Genomic DNA, 15,252 nt, shown 5'->3' with positions numbered 1-15,252 from the left:
GCTGGCAGGCTCTTTGGGAAGAAATAAATATTAAGCCAATTCTCTCTCTCTCTCTCTCTCTCTCTCTCACACACACACACACACACACACACACAGCATTACTGAGAAGAGGAAAACTCTGCTGGCCTGGAACTCACCCTGGGCCACTCCCTAACATGACTCATTTCCAAGGGAGGAACCTGCCCTGGGTCTGCACAGTGACACTAAGAGAACCCAAGGAGAGAAGAGTAAGAGAGACAGGTGGGGCATAAAGAACATTCACTGGAAGACTGTCCCAAGGGGCAGATGAAGTCAAGCCCACACACACAGCCATGGGATCAAAGCACTTACCAGAATAATCACTTGGTTAAAACCGCAGCTCAAACCGGAGATGCAAACATTAGTGGGGGAGATGGGGAGGCAAGGAGGGTCACGAGAAGTCAGCGGCAGAGGTCGGGGAAGGTGGGAAAGCAGAGCGAGAAAGGCGCTTGGTTATGAGGAGCACAAAGGACAGGGTGGAGTAGCTCGAGAAAGTTGAAAGACAAATCCACCAAGAATTCAGCACAAAAACACTAGAAAGACAAAGGAGACCCCAATAGGCAAGATCCATGTCCCCGAAGTGTTAAAGTTCAATGAAGGGGGGCGCCTGGGTGGCTCAGTCGTTAAGCGTCTGCCTTCGGCTCAGGTCATGATCCCGGGGTCCTGGGATCGAGCCCCGCATCGGGCTCCCTGTTCCGCGGGAAGCCTGCTTCTCCCTCTCCCACTCCCCCTGCTTGTATTCCCTCTCTCGCTGTGTCTCTCTCTGTCAAATAAATAAATAAAATCTTTAAAAAAAAAAAAAAAAAGTTCAATGAAGGAATGGAGCAGACGTTTAGAGCTTTAATTAAAGTCACTTTTCAGAACCCAGAGGACTTCTCCCCTGGATTCTCTAGCCCGGGAGCCTATCAGGGAGCGTGAATGACTGACCTCAGACCTCTCCCCGGCCACCCTCGAGGCCGGAGGGTGGGAGCCGGTCCCGAGGGGCCCGTGTGCCCAGCGCGAGCCGACGGTCCAGCGGGCTTGGGGCTGGGGGCGGGGGCACGTGGACCATGGACCACAGTGCCATGGATGGTAGGAAGGCTCTGATGGTCTCCCCAGAATCGGAAGGCCCGAGCAGGGCTACCCCCTTCCAGACTGCAGACGCTTGTCTCTGGTGCCGACCACCACCGTGGTGGAGCCCCAGGACACCTGCTGCCCTAGGCGTTCCTCACGCAAGAATCCTAAGAGGTCTGCGTTCCTGAGCAAGCTCGACTCACAAACCCAAGAAAGTTCTAGACCACAGCAATGCTTCTCCACCCTGACTACAGCTTAGAATAGCCCGGGTGATTCATTGTTTTAAGTGCTTGGTGATGGAGCTCCAGCCCCAAACTGCTCAGAGCCTCCCGGGGCGGGGCCAGCCGTCTGTGGGGTTTGGAAGCTCTCCAGGTGACTAGTGCGGCCGGGGGGGGGGGGGGGGGGGGGGGGGCGCGCCGACCCCCCCCCCCCGGCCGGCCGCCTCTGCACCGGAGGTGGGGGGGCCCCACGCCGACCCAGACAGGGCCGGCGCGGGGGGGTGAGCAGTAACATTGCTGGGGAAGAGGCAGCAATGTGCAGGCGGCATTCCGGCAAACCCTTGCCCTGACGGGGATCCTCACCCCGAACCCTCAGACACAGCAGCGCTGCGAACACAGTCCCGCAGGTGAGAGCGCCTCGCCCCTGGCCGCCTTGTCGGTGGCGCGGGCGGGCGGCGAGGCGCCGAGCTAAGTTTAGGAAGCCCGTGTTGCTACACTTCCTGACAACAGGCTGAATCATGAAAGAAAGTTCTAGAATTCCCCAACCCTTCAGAACTGCTATCTTGTGCCGCTTTATCTCTCGCCCAAATAAGCAGCACAGGAGTCCAGAAACAGGCCAAAGTGCACGGATGGAGGGCGAGGCAGGGCTGGAGCCTCGGGGACAGGGACAGGCGCCCAGCTGGGGCGGTCCCGCCTGGCGGGATGGGCACCTGTGCGGTCAAAGTCTCCCCAGGACGCCCACCCCTCTGCTCAGCACACGTGAGCACACGGTGCACACTCCCGGAAATAAAGACCTTGCTTTCTTGCACGGCATGAGATCTGCACGATTTTCTTCCTTCTGCCTTAGTTGGAACGTGTTCCTTCTTCAGACGTCCCTTTCTAAATGGACAGAAACTCCGATCTCAAATATTTTGAGAAAATGATGTTGGACTTTTTTTTTTTAACTGCAGAGAAGTGAACAAGTACTAAGGTTTTCTCCATTACCTCAAAATCCTCTTGAACAAGAAACTAGTTGATTCTTCCAGAACTATACTGAACCAAGTATGCATGACCAAGGACACAGCAGTTAGTAACTCTCTCCAAGGCTGTGTTCCCTCGGGAGCGCGCCAGGGCAGCAACCGAAACCACCCCAGTCTCTCTGCGGCTCATACCGACCCGTCACTGAGCTAGGCTATCCTGGTGTGTGTGTGTGTACCTGCGTGCATGTGATAGGTGTGCTCTGTGCGGTGTGTGCATGTGTGTGCATGCTGCATGCGTGGGGGCGTGGGGGTGTGCATGTACACATGCGTGTGTGTTCTCCGTGGGTGTGTGCAAGGTGTGTGCATGCTCACATCCACACGTGAGACATGTGTGCTCTGTGCATGTGTGTGACATGCATGTGCATGCGTGTGTCGGGGAAGGCTGTAGTGTAGATGTCACTATGCAGATGACTGGGCTGGGCCAGATCCTGTGGACAAAACTCTGGGTCTCATCGGAAGGATGTGGGCGCCCTGGGGTCAGAGCGCTTTAAGGAAACGGGAGGCATCCAGGTCCGCATGTGGAAAAGTGGCAACTGTTACAATCCACTCTCCACAGGCAGCATTTTCGGGGGCAGGGGGTAGAAGCTTGTGTCCCCTGACTCCGGGAAGAAAGAGCAAGAAAGAGCATGGGGCTGGCCCGTGCTGCCATGAGGGAAAGGCTGCTCCACTCTCTGCCCCCCACAGAGCGACGAGCCACGGGGGCTCCTGCCCTTGAATGCATGGCTTCAAGTGTGGCAGAGGACCGATCTTAAAACTGTATTTCCCTTTAAGTACTTGAAATGTAAATGACCACATGTGGCTGGTGGCGCTATATGGAACCACACGGTTCTCGGTCCTTGGCAGGGAAGCGAGGGAAAGGCCTCTGTCCCCACCTGGGTCCCGTGTCAGCAGCGGAGCCCGTGACCGACATGATGGGACAGCTGGGGATCATCCTGCAAAGTCACCTCGAGACATCTCTCCCTTTCAGACATTTCTCCTCCTGAGGCCAAGTGTGGGCTTTCTTTTTACTAAGGGGAGAGACATTTTACTCCAAATACCTATACCAAATAGCAAATAGTCACTGTATCCAAAGCATACGTGATACACTGAAATGTGTGCACACAAAGCGATGCCGAGCTGGGAGCACAGAGCACGCAGACAGGTCTGTGGCACAGTCTCCAAATGGAAGTTTTAGAAGCGCATGGCAGGGCCCCAAATAATGCCACGGAGTGTTTCGGTGCTTTAGGGCAGGAGGGAGGCCATGACCCTGTGAGGAGGGGGTGTTGCTGTCCAATGACTGGGCACAGGAGGACAAGCACATCCCCCGCTTGCTGCTCGGTGAAACCCAGCAGGCTCCCCAGATGCATCGCTAGAGAGCAGTGGGATTGCTTCGGAGTCAAAGTGACACTGTCGGGTAAGGGCCACTCTGTTTCTGTGACCCTCCCACGGTCTTCTAAAATCATGTTGCTCCTAAAGGACCCCTTTTTTCACTCCCCGGGCGAACAGAGGTCACTATGTAAACGCCTGGATTTCCCCGCACCGAGCCACGACCATCCGGCAGGCAAGCCAGAATGTTGGTGCTCTGCACCGTGCATCTGTGAGCCCCAGAATCCTGCATCTGTGAGCCCCAGACTCTTGCATCTGCAGGCCCCAGAATCTTGCACCTGGAATCCTCCAGCTTCGTTTTGGAGATGCGCTAGCAAGAAAGAACCTAGTAAGTTTCCGTGAATGATGGACTCCAGACCCACGTGCCTTGTCTGCCTCTGCCACCCTGCTGCCCCCAGGGAGGGACTGGAGGACCACTTCCGGGGTCCTCCAGTCCCTCCCTTGGGGTAGGGACTGGAGTGGTCCTAAAAGTTCTGTTACAAATACAAACATGGGCACGTGGGATGAGTCCTGGGAGCTCCCCGTGGAAGTACAGCTCCGTGTCCCACGTGCGTGCGTGGATGAACAGAGTCAGCCCCGGGGAAAGCACAGCCACAGACTGTCCCCAAATGGCCCACAGTGACAGCAGGCCCCTGTCACCATCCGCTGCAGCCGGCGAGGCCCCGAAGCCAAGCCACAGCCACCAAGAACCCAGGGCCCCAGCTCTCAACCCTGAGCGAAACTGTTCGAGTCCTCGTGAGAAAAAACCATCTCAAGTAAGTACAGGGGAGCTGGGGTAATGCTGAAGAGTCATCTGACAAATGGAAACCGTGCAATGCCCTCGCAACAGGCCAGTGTTTCTATCAGACCCGGGTGCACATTCTTTCCCAGAGAATCATTCCTCATGCTTGCACCTCCTACCAGTCTGCTGGCTTGTGCAGTGAACACCCTGACGTTCAGGCTCACACCCCTTCTTCCCCAACTTCAGACATCCAGACCTCGTGATGCAAGTGCAAAAGGAAGGGGGTGTCCACAGTGTGAAGATGTGTGAGGTCTCGCTCTTCCCACGCGCCCATGCACAGGTGCGGACGGACCGGAGTCTTTGCAATCAAAGGCACGCACAGCCACCATTATGCCCAGCACACGAACACATTCAAACTCGATGGCAATTTTGCTAGGCTTTAAAGATGTGCCTGTGTGCTCTAAAGCCCTGCTCACCTGTTCTCAACCTCAGCTGCTGCACTCGGTGGGGGAAGGGGTGGGAGCCTTCACGAACGTCCAAAGGCGAGCCACCTGCCAGAGCACGCAGGAGGGCCCCAGCTGCACCACCTCGAGCAAGCTGGCAAACCTCTGGAGGCCCACCTCCTCGCTCGGGGGGACCGACATCCAGTCACGGGGGATGCTCTGTCCTGTGTCTGCTCTCCCCCAGTCTCAGCCCGAGCAAACCTCCTCATTTTATCAATATCACCGTAAATACCAAAAACTTCTGTATGCAGAGTCAAAATGTGCATGTCACTTTTTCTCTAAACTGATGTTACTGCCCTCCCCAGGTAACAGCTGCTCACAGCCGGTGCCTTTGCTTCCAGACCACGCGCGTACTTGTGCGTGTGCTGTGCATACCTGAGCGGACAGACCTCCATCTAAATGTAGGAAATAATCCACGTGGCCTCCTTCGTCATGTGTATGAATGTGTTTTAGAAAATACATAGCGATGTACCACAACTCGCTTTTTCACCGACTATAACTTGGACATCTTTATATCTTGGTCTACAAAGATCCCACGTTTTTAGAAAGACCACCACACGGGATTACAAGGCATGGACAGAGCACACCTGATTCAACCAGGCCCTCTTGTGATGTGTATTTCCTTTTTCCTTTCTTTTCCTGTTTTTTTATTTTTTTGTATTACAAAATGAAATGTAGCAATGAATTACTGTATGCATATATATTGCTTCACTTTTGTGAATTTATATGTGTAGTAAGTTCCTAAAAGTGAAACTATTTGGTCAAAGCACATGCGTGTTTTAAATTTCAGAAGACAATCCTGCCTGCGTCCACCTGTGTGAGTGTCTCTCTTCCCCCACACCTTGTCACACGGCAGACCCTTAAATCAATGCTCAGAGCAGAGAGGCAGGGTATGTCCATGCACTTTGGGCTCATTTGCCTTTTTAATTGCTTGTCTGTATCCTTGGTAGAGGTTTCTATTGGACTGTGTTCATTTTTCTCACTGATCTGAAAGAACTCACTGCATGTCAAGGCTATTGGTCCTTCACCACGGACACTGAAAATAAATCTTTTGCAGGGTTTTTGCCACTTGTTTATACATTCTTTATCATTTGTATAGAAACTTGCTTAAAATGTTAGGAAATGATACTCATCAATCTTTTCCTTGGTTTCGTATTTTCTATCATATTTAGAAAGGCCTTCTTCACACCATAATTATTTAAAAACTTGCCCAAGTTTTTCTTTTATGATCTTATTGTTATATTTTTATCTTCTGCTCAGCCTGGAACTTACTTTGGTATAAGAAGTAAAGGTTTTCCAAGGCCACTAACTAATACCCCATGCTCCCTTCCCTGACAGATGGCAGATGCCCTGCTTGCCTTGTGCTAACATTCCACACTTCGGGCCTGTTTCTCCACTGTCCACTGCACCTGTGTCTTAAGATCCCGTGGATCCCGTCTCCCCTTACCCACCCTGTGTTTCATTGTGTCCCTGGGTCTTCTCATGGTGAGGCCCGTGGAGTCCCCTTGTGCTCTTGGCAGCAGGTCACTGTGAGGAGGAGCCAGGCTGACCCACCACATCACACGGATTTGTGTGTTGAAGTCCTAACTTCCCAGGACCTCAGAATGCGACTTTATTTAGAAAGAGAGTTCTTACCCAGGTGATTAAGTTCCAATGAGGCCATTATGGTGGGTCCTAATCCAATATGACTGCCGTCCTCATAAAAAGGGGAAGTTAAGACACAGAGAGGCACACAGAACGAAGAAGGTGTGAGGACACAGGGCGGACACGCCATCCACAAGCCAGAGAGAGAGGCCTCCCTGCTGACACCTGATCTCAGACCTCAGGCCTCCAGAACCTTTATGTAACACCCCCCCCCCCCCCCCCCCCCCCCCCCCCCCCCGCCCCCCCAACCTTTCATCCCCCCCCCCCCCCCCCCCCCCCGTCTTTTGTCTTTTGTTCCAGCAACCCTAGCAAACGAATACCATTCCTCTCTGGATGGATATGCACGTGTTTCCAGAGTTTCCTTAGAAGAGATGAGCTGGAAGGGTTAACTGGCGCGCGCTCGCATGTGTCTGTGTGTGTGGGTCTGCAGACACCTGTACCCCTTGGCGGGAACCCCACATGGCCTTCTGCCTTCCTTCTAGAGTGCATCCTTTCCCAGCAGCTCACGAGCTGCCTTCCTCTGACCGGACCACTTCAGTTCTGCCTGCATCACAAGTGTTCCCCCAACTGGACGCCACTGATTTGGAAAACGTCCCTTCCCCCTGCTCCATTCCACGGGTCAGGAGGCCTCGTACTCCCCTCCCGGCGCTGGCGGCAGAAATGCCCGCAGGGAGCAGCGACTCTTCCCTTTGTGGGGTGGCCTGCGGTGTAGATGGCGCCTCGGGGCGCCCTGTCAAACTAGCTTCCATGTGGCTCTGGTTTACTCTGATGGGGAACCTGGAAGTAAGCTTCACGTGTGTTGAAAGGAGCCAAAGCGTGAAAGCATCTGGCGTTCTCATATTAACCTCTCATTGATTCAAGACTTGTTGTCCAATTCCTATTGAATTAGCTTAGTTTCCCAACACAAAGCTGGTGCACTGAGCTCATGACCCCCTCCCCCGCCCTGCCTCCTTGGGCTTCCTCGTGTCCGTGGACAGGACTCTCCACCTCCTCGATAGGCACCATGGCAGATCCCTGTACGTGCCTTATCAGAGCAGCAGGTAAGAATCACGGGTCTGGATGAGCCGCACATCGGTTTGAGGCTTCAAAATCTAGTGACACCCCTCAGCAGTTGGACAAGTCACTTCACCTTCTTAGCAGGTGAGTGAGATGGTCCCCAAGCCCCCTCCCACCCTCACACCCTGTGCATCCTTACACGTGCTTCTGAGCGAGCGATGCTTCTGGACCGGCCACATCCTAATCGTCAGCCCAGACATGACAGGGCAGCCCTCTCCTTGGGTGCACTTCCTGCCTGAGCCCCAGGGTGGCTGGTGCAGCTTCCTGGGCCACCGCGAACCCCAAAGCCGCGCTGGGCCTGTAGTCCAGGCCGCTCTAGTGAGCTCCCCTCCTTCCTCCTCGCTGTCACATCCTCCACAGCTATGACCATCAGCTGATCGGGGTTGCTAAGAAAAGGAAGTGGTGGAGTTCCTCTCCAAGCCTGTGCAGCAGCTATAAATGCCGAGAAAGGCAAGAAACAGCATTAACACGGTAAGACAGACTGTGAGTCCGTGACCACGATGGGAAGCAAGGGAGGCATACCGCCAGCAGACGGCAAGCTGCTGCCCACCCCAGAAGACAAAGCAAGGTGGGCTCAGCCTGGCGAGGGAAACCACAGTCCACGTGCAGGAGGGGGGTGGCCGTGAAGGGGGAGCGGGCCCAAGGCTGCGGTGCCCTGGGAATGCCAGAGCCTTGGAGGGCAGGGGTGGGGGGGTCGGAGCAGCCAGGCAGCCCAAACCTCTCCAGCTCCTCGGCCGCTGCCCCCCTTCCCTGCTAAGCAGTCCCTCCGCAGGAAAGACACGCGTTTGGAGAGGCAGGGCTGCAGCCCACACACTGGTTCCTGGTTCCTGGTTCCTGGTTCCCCCTGCCCTGTGCATACCTCACCCTTCCTATTGCAAGGGGCACAGGCTCAGTGAGAGCCACAGAACAAATGCAGACCCAGAAAATGAACTCCTACGGCACCTCAGGGGAAAAAAAAAAAAGACCAGCACACATCCTAGAAACACCAAGCACAGCAGGAAAGCTCGCCCCATAAAGGAAAGGCACAAAATGAGCCAACAGACGAGCCGATGCCAAAGGAAGACAGAGGCTATGGAGTAAGAAGACAGCGTCCGAGCTGGAACCACTAGGAAAAACCACAAAAGCCAAATGTATCGTTAAAAAGAATAAGGGATTAACTACACTCCTTAGAAATTAACCACCTGCTTGCTGGAATATAACAGCTTCTGTAGACGGACTTCGTAACAGGATGGACAGGGCTAAGATCTTTCTCGAGATGAGGAGTAACCTGCTGGTTTTGTGAAACATAATGCAGAGGGCAAAAGAAGGAAAAAAATGAGAGAACAAGTGCATTCACTGCAGCTTTGTTCATAAAAATTAGGTGGCTGGTTAGCTCGCTTGGTGAGAGGCGTGGTGTTAATATAATATCAAAAATTGGTGGTGGGGGGGACCCTAGATGTCTGTCAGTAAATGAGCTTATTTTCTAGTCTGTGGAATAAATTGCAGTGATCACTGATAGGAAGACCTCCTCACCCCCAGGCATGTGGTTGATTAGAAAAAGAAAGTTGCAGAATGATACTAGTGTTAAGAACACACACACGCACACACACACATACAACGCACAGGACCAAGGCTGGAAGAAAACACACCTCCCTCCCACCGAGGGTGGGCTGGGGCGGGGGGAGCTGGTCAAGGTGAGTGTTAGTGGTGTTGTCAAATCCGAATTCTTCCCTGATGGACACGTACTGGGGCATGTCGTGCACTTAACACATTAAAAAAAAAAAATGCTAGAAGCTTCTCCCGACTTGGAGGTCAGAGAAACTCACTTTAGAAATAGTACTTATTCATCTGTGACCTGTTTGGGAGTGCTATTACTAGCCTCCCCCCAAGATTGCAGAAGATTCACAGCCACTCCCTTGGGAGAGGCGGAGATGGCCACGTCCGTCCTACCCACAGGCCAGGAATGGGCACTGCATCCGGGGTCCCCGTGGTGCCTCACCATGAAACCCCCTGTGATCGTTCCATTCCTAAAGACCAAAACAGTAGTTTCAAAACAGAATGGAACTTGAACCCAAAGGAGCTTCAGACCCCTACTCTCAACCACTGTTGATAAAGATACTCAGGAAGACCTATAACAATCAAATGATTCAAATATTCTTAGCATTTAAGATGAAAATAACCACAACATCTACCTCCACCCAAGCAACACCCGAGGATCTTATAAAGGGGCAGCAGGAGGTCACCAATCATTTCACAAAGTGGACTTCAGGAGCTCTGATCCCCAAGATGCTCCAAGAACCAACGCATCCCATGGCCACGGAGGTGTGAGTGTGTTGACAGATGCCTTCCCTCCCCGGGCGAGTCACCTGCACCGTGGCTCCCCTCCCCCAACAGCTACCTGCTCAGGCAACATGATTCCATCCAGCATCTCGTGACTAGCGCAAGGGAAGTTTCCCTGGGAATGTCATTTAAAATCACACAGCACACGCTTCAGGACCAAGGGATCCAGGCCAAGCATCTGAAAAAAAGCAATGTGGGCTCCCCATTCCTGGGAAAATACATGTTCCCATCAACTGAATAATAAAACACTAATGTCACGGCAAATACAAAGGTGACAGGAAAACGGATGTAAAATGCAGATGCCAAAACTGGAATGACTATATATTATATATAATATATACATCACACACATATATATATATACACATATATATCTTACAGAAATAAAAAGTTTTGAGGAAATGCTTTCAAAAATTTTTACCATGGAGGGCGCCTGGGTGGCTCAGTCGTTAAGCGTCTGCCTTCGGCTCAGGTCGTGATCCCAGGGTCCTGGGATCGAGCCCCACATCGGGCTCCCTGCACGGTGGGGAAGCCTGCTTCTCCCTCTCCCACTCCCCCTGCTTGTGTTCCCTCTCTCGCTATGTCTCTCTCTGTCAAATAAATAAATAAAATCTTTAAAAAAAAAAAAAAAAATTTTTACCATGGATTTTTAATGGGTACACTGTACGTGAATGCTGCTGATCAGAGGTATGTTAAGACCCCAAAGGTAGAGCAAAGATCTGACAGGCACTTTGCGAAAAATGTCTTTAGTCAAGCAATTTCCCCAGACAGGCTTCCCTTATTAATATGTGTGCAGCGAGACAGGGGAAGCCATCAGACTCGAGCAAGAAGACGAAGCGTTCCAGAAAAAAAAGAGAAAAATGGAATGGATCGATCACCTGGTTTACTTGGTGCGGTGGGAAAGCGAGTGGGGGGGCTGGCTTTGCGTCAAAGAGTTGGGGAGACGTTGTCATAGGCACAGAGCCTACTGAGAAGACACAGAGGCAAGAGTTTACCCAGGAAAAACAACAAAGGGCTCCAGGAAATAAACTGGAACTATATTATACACCTCTCTCTAGCAATCAATATAATCACAATCGATTCCAAAGAGGCTTCTTAGCCCCCAGTTACGGCATGACTACCGTGGGTGGTGGTGGTCTGGGATTGCCGCGTGCTCCTGGCTCAGGGCAGGAAGTTGGCAGACGAGGTCTAACACGGACACATCGAAACCAAGAACAAAGGAGCATATTATCAGGAAATAAGGTGGAGAATTCTAGAAGAGATAGCTAAAAAGATGAAAAGATTGCTCTGGGGAGCAGCACTGGAGGGTGGGAAGGTATTGTTATAAAGTCGAATTTCATAAAAGCAAAACTCAACTCTGGCCACACCAAAGCATTTCCACGACAAGTTAGCAGAAACGGACAGCTTTAAGAAATTATCAGACTGACCAGAATGCAATGAAGATTTATCAATTAAGACAAACAGCTGTAGTGGGAGAGCAGAAGGTCACATGTTGGACATTTAAGCGCTTGTTGTAGCCACACAGGGCATAGATAAACAAGCCAATATCTAAGTTGTGGCTTTTTCTAAAACTGGGCCTGGGGCCCTCGGCCATCCTTCCCCGCTGCCCACTCACTGTTTTGACCATCCCTGGGCCTGTGCCTCACTTACCCTCCCGCCCTGGGCCCCTTCCAATGCTCCCGCACAGCCCTGAGGGGGGTCACGCCTTCTCCAGCTCAGCACCCGGGACCCCAGCGCCAGAGGGAGGGACCCCAGGACAGATGATGCTGCTGACCAGGTACCATCCGTCATAAAAGCTGCTAGTCCACCCTCCTTCGTAATCGGGGTGTCACTGATATTTGTTCAACACCCAGTCCCTCCTCCTAACCATCAGTCTTTGGCAGCCTCCAAAACCCATTTCTGGTGGTTTCCAGAAATGGACAGATCAAGAGAGAGCCATTTTTGATTCGTTAAACCTACTGTAATACAACTTCAATATTCTTTCCTGTACTCGTATCTTAGGCCTTAGCTAAGTGTGACTGCATTTAAGATTCCAATTCAACCACCTTTCAAGATCCATAGGAAAAAACTTACATAATTAATTTCTAAAGACAAACAATTCTCAAATGGATACGAGCTAACATTTTGTCAGACAAACTATAAGCTCGTAGAAACTGTTGTTGGGCGCCTGGGTGGCTCAGTTGGTTAAGCGACTGCCTTCGGCTCAGGTCATGATCCTGGAGTCCCTGGGTCGAGTCCCGCATCGGGCTCCTGCTCAGCAGGGAGTCTGCTTCTCCCTCTGACCCTCCCCCCCCTCACGTGCTCTCTCTCTCTCAAATAAATAAATAAAATCTTAAAAAAAAAAAGAGTTTAAAAAAAAAAAGAAAATGCGCCTGCTAATATAACACCCAAATGAATGAATGAACTTCTCCTTTCAAATCCGCTCTGTCTAGTTTCATACTAATCTTTCCACAATTCTTAGCCAAAAACAAAACAAAACAAAACAAAACAAAAACCTGCTTTTCTAAGTGAAAAAGAACCGACCTGTTGAAATGCAAGGCAGAAGAGCAAGAGATGAGACACTGTTAATTTGGGCAATTTTAATTCCAGTCTCTCAAGAAGACTCTGCCTTTTGATTTCAATTGTTTTAAAAGAAAAAAAAAAGTTCAGTGCATGAATGTTTAAAAAATAATTCTCCCCCAAGGGCCTAAAGAGTTCATTGTTTCTCTACTCATTTACAGGGAAACCAATCCAGAAAGGGAAGAAAATGTTAAAACTTGCAAATGGGGATCCGGGGGAGAGGAGTGAGGATGAAGCAAAAATTAGCTCGGATTGGGAAAAGTACTCGGCCATTTCTTAGGCACAGATAACAGGCAGACAGCGAGCCAGGCGTGGAGGGGACAGGAACAGTGGTTCTTCCAAAGACACTGAAGCTATAAAGGATGGCAGTACCCTCCCTGCGATCTTGCTCTGAAATCATCGACCTCGGAACCCTTGCTGTTTGAGAGCACTGTTTATTAGAAACATGCTATTCTCACTGGGATCTGTACTGTGATTGTTATCACCGAAATTTCAGCGAAGTCTTGCTATTTCAGACTCCCCGAAAAGGCACAATTGCCCATTTAATCGCAGAAGGTGTGAGCTACTGCGCAGTAGAAATGCAATCTATTTCCGAAAGTAAACAATAGCCCCTAGGAGTCTTAAAGGGTCCCTTAAGTCCTAATGCGCAAAAGCTCAGAGAAACAAGATTTTGAGGTAAGTTTTAGGGAACTCACTTGGTGACAACATCTGCCCTAAACAGACACACAGCTATTTATAGTCTGTTTATTCCACTAAGCGGGACGAATCACACTGTTAGTGCAGATATATGAACAGGTGGGATTATAGGAGGTTGCTCAGGGAGCAGTACCTTTCTAAATTCTGAGAAATGTTTTTCTCAGTACTGAAATTTAGAGCCTCAATTTGAATTCTAAGTTGTGAAAAACCCACGATTCCAAAACATATCAGCACAAGGGTTTTGGAAAATAAGTATGGACGTGCTATGTACTGCGTAAGTGACAGCATACTAAGAAGTCTTTGGTGTAAAAACAGAGAAATTTTTAAAAAAAGGAAAATTAAATAAAAACAGAGAAATCAGACCTGTGCTTAGAATGCTAAATATGAGCCTAAAGAAGACTACCGTGAGTTATTTCTTAAATACAGATCTAGCAATAAAATTATCTGTCAATTTCCTCCCTTGGGAAAGGGTAAGACCTAAAGTATATACCTCAATTTTTATCCTAGCTCAAAACATTAAAAACATTCTAGTTATTAAGCCTATTTATAAAATCCTACCTATGAAAGCACTCCACATACAGAGAATCCAAATCCATTTCTATTTTACTGCAAAATTTCTCTAAACACATCAAAACAAAAGTATAATGGAGGAGGGACAAAATTGTTTGATAAAATAATTTTAACAGACAGGATTTCTCATTTAAAACACTTAATACTCTACAAGTTTTTCGACGTTTTAGCTCAAGGATAAATATATTCGTGCACTATATGGACTTTTTTGGGGGGCGAGGCAGATCAATGAATTCAGTTGCATTTAATTGAAATGCTGTCTTCCTAGTAGCAATGAATTTGTTCTTACTAAAACAAAGACTTCAGCCTCTAGAATCATTTCCATTTCTTCCAGGAATTCCAAGTCATCACAAGATGAACTCCTTTTTAACTAGAAAATTGAGATGTGGGGCATCTCCAACTCCTAATGCGCTGACATGCTTCCAGGGTTTAAGGAAAGGAACGCCTGCTAGTTAAGGTTTGCTAGGGATCAATGGAATCTTCAGTGATTCAGGCAAACTGATAAAAATAACCTGCAACAAAAGATTCAAACTGTAACTTCTCTAGTGACGGGCTTTCTAGTTCTCGAACATTCGAGTAAACCTAAAACTGAACTGCCTTTGTACAGTAATGTAGGTGGGCTTAACGTTCTGGAGCCATATTGCCAAAACAGTATTTAACTCAAACTTACAGGGTGCTACACTTGGCTCTCCAAGTCCCTTACTGGCTAATTAAGTTACTTTGCCATGAAAATGTGTCACAGTGAGCAATCCTGCTAAATTTTAGCGGTGGCTAAGGAAGTTTCATGTTTTTATGCAACTGCTCTTTCTTTCTGTAGGAAAAGGCGTGGACATATTAAACCCTCTGCAGGCACAGAAGCATTTGCACCTTGAGTCACTCCCGTAAATACAGTGGAATTTTCCAGGGGATCTGTAAAATGGCCAAACGAAAATGTGCGCTTTCTGGCTGGCGCCCAGGGACTCCCGGCCCGCGCTTCTCCGCACCCGCGCCCGGCCTCGCGCTGCCCGGACAGGCCCGACCCCCAGACGCGCTGGGTTTAGGACAAAAGCTGGCAGCACCTACCGGCTCTGATTCAAAAGAGGCAATCAGATCGTCCCTCCTTTGTCAAAGGCCTGAGGCCCTGAGCGCATCTGCCCCGCCCGGGAGCCGGCACAGACCTAGGCCCGGGGGGTGGGGGGGGCAACGGCCGCATCTCCCCCGCGCGTGGGTGCCCGCGGGCTCCGCGTCCCCGCTGCGGGCGGAGGGAGCGCGCGGCACACCTACCTGTGCCAGGTGAGCCGAGGGCGGGGCGCGGGGCGCGGGGCCGGGGCCGGGGCCGCTCGGGGCGCAGCGCGGGACGGCGCGCTCGTCCTCGCTGGTCCTCGCTCCTCCCGCTGCCGGAGTGGCTTCAGCCGCCCAGCGCGAGGCGCTTCCTCATTTTGGGCAACTTCCTTAATGCGCCCGGGCAGGGCCCGCACTTCCTCCCGGCCGCCGCGCCCCAGCGCCCCGGGCCCGCCCCCGCACCCCTGCCG

The 15,252-nt window shown here is 50.9% G+C and overlaps 1 protein-coding gene across 1 annotated transcript in view; it reads right to left on the bottom strand.

The window, feature by feature from the left end:
* SYK (spleen associated tyrosine kinase) overlaps nucleotides 1–15,035 on the bottom strand; it is a 77,264-nt gene extending 62,229 nt beyond the window's left edge. Inside the window, exon 1 of the mRNA XM_032427555.1 lies at nucleotides 15,005–15,035. The gene's annotated coding sequence lies outside the window, so the exon portion shown is untranslated. The remainder of the gene's footprint in view (nucleotides 1–15,004) is intronic.
* Nucleotides 15,036–15,252: the final 217 nt, after the last annotated feature.

This window comes from Phoca vitulina, unplaced genomic scaffold, assembly GCF_004348235.1.
Source record: "Phoca vitulina isolate PV1807 unplaced genomic scaffold, GSC_HSeal_1.0 scaffold37, whole genome shotgun sequence".
NCBI lineage: Eukaryota > Metazoa > Chordata > Mammalia > Carnivora > Phocidae > Phoca > Phoca vitulina.
This window is presented reverse-complemented; position numbering and strand designations above follow the sequence as displayed.